This window comes from Caretta caretta, chromosome 23 (genome assembly GCF_965140235.1).
Source record: "Caretta caretta isolate rCarCar2 chromosome 23, rCarCar1.hap1, whole genome shotgun sequence".
NCBI lineage: Eukaryota > Metazoa > Chordata > Testudines > Cheloniidae > Caretta > Caretta caretta.
This window is the reverse complement of record NC_134228.1, coordinates 11,900,708-11,907,740: the sequence shown is the minus strand read 5'-3', so window position 1 is coordinate 11,907,740 and position 7,033 is coordinate 11,900,708.

Genomic DNA, 7,033 nt, shown 5'->3' with positions numbered 1-7,033 from the left:
CCCAGGATCCTCCTTCTTCCCTTTTTTAAAGATTGGCACTACATTAGCCTTTTTCCAGTCATCCGGGACTTCCCCGGTTCGCCACGAGTTTTCAAAGATAATGGCCAATGGCTCTGCAATCACAGCCGCCAATTCCTTCAGCACTCTCGGATGCAACTCGTCCGCCCCATGGACTTGTGCACATCCAGCTTTTCTAAATAGTCCCTAACAACCTCTATCTCCACAGAGGGCTGGCCATCTCTTCCCCATTTTGTGATGCCCAGCACAGCAGTCTGGGACTCCCACTGGCTCCCATCCAGCCCCAGGGCAGGGACTGATTGGCTCAGGAGGGTGGGGAATGGGACACAGAGCCTTTCCCCTCTGTGGCTGCCATGGCTAGCTGTGGTTTCCAGCTGTTTTGTGGCCCCTGCCTGAAATGGGTTTACTGGGTCTCAGCCCAATTCCTAGTGGGATGGGCCATGGAGCCTGAGCCCTGCACTGCCCCCTAGGGGTGGGTCCCCCAGGGTGGGAGGTGGCTGTGGGGAAAGGGGTCACACTGTCGTTGGGTTCTGGGCGCTGCTGAGGCTTGGGCCCCAGCCCCTCTTAGGGTGTCTATCCTGGGGCCCTGCCCTGGGGGGCTTGCTGGAATGCACCATGCTCCAGTTCACTGGGGACCTGCAATGAGTTGATACATGCCCCCAGCTCTATAGGATGGGCGCTCCTTCACCATGCCCAGCAGTCAGTACGGGCCAGAGAGACACAACGTGACGCAGCAGGGACTGAGTGGGGCGGATTCACCTAGGAATGTTGCAGGGGAGTTTACTGGGACTGTCTGCATCGGTGATGGGACAGCAGGAGGTGGCTTCACTGGCTGGGACGATACCTGAGCCTGTAACCTGAGCCGGGAGGCAGGTTGGTCCAGGTGACACCTTCTGCCCCGGAAACTGGACAAAGGATGGAGGAGGAGCTGGGGGGAGGCTGGGGGAATCAGCTGGAGGGGGTTTCGTTTTTTGGAGGGGGCTGGGGAAGAGGAGGGAGCCCCCAGAGGTGGGGACTAATCTCCCTGCCCCCCCGGAAGGACCTGATTGAGGCCTCCTGTTTGTGCCTACAAGCTCTGGTCTGGACTGTGTTCCTGTGGTCTCTAATAAACCTTCTGTTCTACTGGCTGGCTGAGAGTCATGGTGAATTGCAGGAAGTGGGGTAGCAGGGCCCTGACTCCCCTATCTTCATGACAACTGGAAGATGGGGTCCTGCTCTCTGTCGCTGGCTGGGTCTGAGGCCGCAACCTCTCTGAGCCTTGTCCCTGGGCACTCCCTCCCCAGTGGGGAGGGTCCTGCGCCTCTGGTGAAGTACCCTCTCCGAGGTCAGGGCGAAGGGTCCTTCGCTGGCTCTGGCTACGGGTCATGACCAGGGCATTCCAGGGGTTGCCTGGCCAGTCGTCTAGGTCACCCCCCCATCAACACTTCAGTGGGCAAATGGTGATGCACCCCCACATCCTTGGGGCCCTCCTTGGCCCCCCATTTCAGATGTACCCTCGCCATGGGCACCTTGAATGGGGTCCTGCCCACCCCCATCAGGGTCAGGTAAGTGTTGGGCACCAACCAGTCTGGGACCACCACCTTGGGCCGGGCCATCGTCACCTCAGCGCCCATATCCCAGTATCTACTGACCTTCCTCCCATCCACCTCCAGGGGAACAAGGCACTCGCTCCACAGGGACAGCCCCACGCCGACCCTGTAAGCTGTGAACCTTGAATCTGAAGCATCCAGCCCCCCAGAGGAGCTGGCCTGGGGCACTCCTCCCTCCTGAGCAGTTGATAAGCTGCCAGCCCCCCTTGCCTGGGAAGCCTGCCCCTCATCTGGGTGGGTCCCTACCCAGTTAACCCTGTGTGGGTTCGGTCTGCTCAGTCTATCCCTGAGCTTGGGGCACTGGGTCCGTATGTGGCCTCTCTGGTCACAAAGATAGCAGCTCATGTCCCGTTGGTCCTGACGCTGGATGTTCCCCTTGGGAGGGGATACTCCATATTTCCCTGCTGGGAAGTCCCGTAGTGATTCTCTCTCTGCATCATGGCCAGCCTGTTCCTTTGGGACTCCTCCCTGCTATCCCCTGACCGACTGTTAACAAACTCGTCAGCCAGCTGCCCTGCGTGCTGCAGGTTCTCTGGCTTTTTGTCCTACCAACCATAGCTTCAGAACGGATGGGCACTGTTCATACAGTTGCTCCAGTATGATTAGATTGAGCAGGTCCTCCTTAGTTTGGGCCCCATCTGCCCATTTGCGGGGACTTCACGCTGACTAGGGAAACTTCTCCAGTACATCTCGGGAGTCAGCCCAAACTCACATAGCAGGGCCTTTTTGAATAGTTCGTAGTCCCCTGCCTCTGCCCCTTTCATTCGGCTGTACACCTCCACGGCTTTGGGGTCCAGTAAGGGGGTGAGGAAACTGGAGCCTGTCTGCAGGGTCAACCCTGTGCATCTCGCAGGCATTCTCAAAGGCATTCAGGAAGTCATCTATGTCCTCCCCTTCCTTATGCTGGGCCAGGATGCACTTATTAAAGCTCTGTGCAGTCCTGTGTTGAGTCCTCACTCAACACAGCTGGGGCCTTGCTGCTCCTCAGCCCGGCCAACTCCAGCTCATGCTGACGCTGCCTTTTGCGGTCCTCCAGCTCATGCTGACGCTGTCTTTTGCAGTCCTCTTGCTCTTTTTCGCGATCTTCCAACTCTCTCAATTTTATTTCTCTCTCCCATTCCAGCCGCCTCAGCTCCAGGGATGGGGAACTCCGCCGGAAGGATCCCCTGCTGGCTGCCGGGGTCAGGGTGGCCTCGGAATTTGCTGGGCTCCTCCCAGCCCCTCCCCTAGGCATAGGTAGGAGGGGTCTCAGGATGCCCATGGCAGCAGTCTGACCCCTTCTAGCTGGGTCAGGCACCGGGGCCTGCATTGCATCTCCTGGGCTGCTTCCCTCAGAGGCAGGGATCAGTGCATCCGAGTGATCCTTTTCCTCCAGCTGGGCAATCAGCTGTTCTTTGGTGAGCTTCCCAATGTGCAGCCCCCTCTGCCTGCACAACTCCACCAGGTCGCTCTTAAGGCACTTAGCATACATCTTCCTGCTGGCCACTCGTAGGCCTGTGTGCTCGCAGCTCCCCAGTTTCCAGGAGGAACCACTACGGTACCAGCCCTTCTCCAGGTCACCACCTCTCTCCTAGGGTTGAGCTGCAGACTCCTCCCCCCCTGAGACCGCTCACCGCAGTGCCTAAAGGGACTCCGTTATTGCAACAGTCCTTCTCGCTGGTCACACACTCCCAGGGGTTAAGCATAGCTACTCCGCCCCCTGAAACCGCTCCTCTCTGAATCTTCAGCACGCCTGGTCCCCGTCAATCCCCCTTTATTTTACTGCTCCCCAGTCACTTACTGCAGGAAGTGCCGTCCACGGGGTGCAGTACATCCCACTGCTGCCACCAGTTGTCACAGAGATTGGGGGAGTCAGGGCCCTGCACCCCCACTTCCTGCAATTCACCATGACTCTCAGCTAGCCAGTAAAACAGAAGATTTATTAGAGATGACAGGAACACAGTCCAGACCAGAGCTTGTAGGCACAAACAGGACACCTTAGTCAGATCCTTCTGGGGGGCAGGGAGATTAGACTCCAGCTCTTGGGGCTCCCTCCTCTTCCCCAGTCCACTCCAAAAAATGAAACCACCTACAGCTGACTCATCCAGCTCCTCCTCCAGCCTTTGACCAGTTTCTGGGGCAGAAGATGTCACCTGGACCCAACCCCCCTCCTGGCTCAGGTTACAGGCTCAGGTATTGTCCCAGCCAGTGAAGCCACCCCCTGCTGTCCCATCACCGATGCAGACAGTCCCAGTAAACTCCCCTGCAACAGTCCTAGGTCAATCCGCCCCGCTCAGTCCCTGCTGCGCCACACCCTACAAAGACAAAGTGATGGCGGCAGCCCCATTACCCCCAAAAGACCCTACAATAAAAAACTAGGACTCAGGGTCCATTGCTTCCGAGAGACCCAACACTAACAAATCAATACACAATCCCGCAACTCATGAGAGACCCTACAATAATGAAGCAGCATGTACATCCCCATTGTTCATGAGAGACCCTACAATAACAAACGAGTACACAGCCCTATTCTCCTGAGAGACCCTATAATAACAAACCAGTGGATGCAACCCTGGTGTGTGTGTGTGGGGCTTTTGCAGTTATTTCCAGTGTCACCTGTTTTGCCCCTCTTTTTGGGCTGGAGGGAGGAGGGGGCATTACACATTAACCTGATGCACAGATGGGTCAAATGGATCATCTCATTGGGTCAAGCGATCATTGCAGCGGGTTGAGGGGGGATCGGACTGGGCCAAAGAGTCATCTGACGGGGTCAAGAGGCCATCAGGCATGGATGCATTGGTGATTTTTCCTAGCGGCACAATGGATGCTGTTTTAGCGGGATACCTTGTAGGTGGTGGAGGACTTCAGGGAAAGCGGGAGCGTGCTGAAGCAGAAGAATAGCTGAGCAATCTTCTCCAAGATCGTTCCCGTCCCACAAGCAAAGGGAGACAGAAGGCTGGAGATTCTAGAAGTGAACTGCTGGCTAGGTGAGCGGGGGTTGGTTGAACATTGGGCTGCCTTCTGAGCAGAGAGGGGGCTGTACAGGTTGCACGGCCTCCAACTCAGGAGAAGGGGCACCAATCTCCTTATGGACAAGCTGGCTAGAGTAGCTGGGGTGTGTGCGTGTGAAGAAATTCTTGAGTTGCCTGTGCACCAATGCTGGCAGCCTAGGGATCAAAGAAGAGGAACTGGAATTGCTCATTTGTGAGCATAAATCCAATCTAGTTGGTATCACTGAAACCTGGCGGGATGATTCGCACGACTGGGTTGTTAAAATGAACGTTTATACATCTATTTAGGAAGGAGCGAGAGGGCTTTTTAAAAGCAATTACAAAATAATGCACATTATATATCATTAACAAACCGTAATTAATAAGTTCTTGGTTTTGCTTCTTACATGGATGCCGTGCTTCAGCTGCTAGCTTCTGTTGAAATGCAGAAAAGGCAGAAGTACAGTCTGTTCTGTTTTGGGAGAAAAAACAGATGATATCGTCTCATCGTATGGTGATGAGAACACTCTTGCCATTCCACCTCTGGAGGATGTTAAACAGAAGCTACTAAAATTAGACATTTTAAAATCAGCAGGTCTCAATAATGTGCATCCAGGAGTTTTAAAAGAGCTGGCCAAGGAGCTCTCTGAACTGTTAATGTTTTTCAATAAGTTGTGGAACATGGAATAAGTTCCAGAAGACTGAAAGAAAGCTATTTTTGGGCCAATATTTAAAAAGGGTAAATGAGATGACCTGGGTAATTATAGACCTGTCATCCTGATGTTGATCCAGTGGCTGATACAGGTCTTGATTAATAAAGAATTAAAGGAGAGTAATGTAATTAATACCAGTCAACAAGGGTTTATGGAAAATTGATCCTGTCAAACTAACTTGATATCTTTATTACTAGTTTGGTTCATGAAGGTGGTAGCATTGATGCAATATATTTAGACTTCTCAGAAGGTGTTTGACTTTGCACCGCACTGTATCTTGATGACAGAACTAGAACGATATAATATGAACATTGCCCACATTCAATCGATTAAAAACTGGCAAACTGATAGATCTCAAAATGTAAATATAAATGTGGAATCGCTGTGCTTCCAGTGGGATCCTGCAGGGAGCAGTTCTTCGCCAGAAGATATTTAATGTTTCTATCGATGACTTGGAAGAAAATATAAAGTCATCATTGATCAAGTTTGCAGATGACACAAAGATTGTGGAGTGGAAAATAACGAAGAGGACATTTCACTGATACAGAGCGATCTAGACTGCTTGGTAAGCTGGGCACAAGCAAACAATTGCATTTTAATCCAGCTAAATGTAAATGTATCCGTCTAGGAACACAGAATGTTGACACACAGGATGGGGGACTCTATCCTGGGCAGTAGTGACTCTGAAACAGATTTGAGGGTCGTGGTGGCCAATCAGCTGAACATGAGCTTCCAGTGTGACCCTGTAGCCAAAAGAGCTAATGCGATCCTGGGATGCATCAACGGGGACTCTTGGGGAGTAGAGAGGTTATTTTTCCTCTATATTTGGCCCTGGTGCGACCGCTGCTGGAATCCTGTGTCCAGTTCTGGTGCCCACTGTTCAAGAAGGATGTTGATAAAGTGGAGAGGGGTCAGAGAAGAGCCATGAGAATGATTAAAGGATTAGAAAACCTGCCTAATAGTGATAGACTCAAGGAGCTCAATCTAGCTTAACAAAGAGAAGGTTAAGGGATGACTAGTATCTACATGGAGAATAAATATGTTACAGTGGGCTCTTCAATCTAGCAGAGAAAGGTCTAACACGATCCATCCAACGTCTGGAAATTAAAGCTAGGCCAATTCAGATTGGAAACGAGGCATACATTTTTAACAGTAATTAACCATTGTCACAAATTGCCAAGGCTCATGGTGGATTCTTCATCACTGAGAATTTTTAAATCCAGATTAGATGTTTTCCTAAAAGACCTGCTCTAGGAATTATCTGGAGGGAGGTCTCTGGCCTGTGCTAGACCGGAGGTCAAACGAGAAGATCACAATGGGCCCTCTGGCCTTGGGAGTCTCTGCCATGGCAAGGCCTCCTTGTACTGGGGCAAGGCGGCCGTCGCGTCAGCTCAAGGGGACGTCTCAGTGGGTCACGATGTGCGCTCCAGGGTGTCGTCATGTGGGGTGAAAGGGGTCACCAGGCGGGGTCCAAGGGTCATCGTGGCAGGTCATCGCACCGGGTCAAGGGGCCATTGCACTGGGTCAAGGTACTGGGCCTGGGGGGTCAGCGGGCGGGGTCAAGGGGTCACTGGGGCGGGCCACTGGGTCGCTGCCCCTCCGGCCTCCCCCCCCGTCTCTCTGCTCGGCCGGCTTCCCCGCCCCTCCCGCCAGGGCCCGTCTCCATGGGAGCGGCCGGAAGTGACGCCACGGCGAGGGCGGAAGCCCGGCGCGGCGGAGGGCGGAAGCGGGGCCAGGCGGGCGG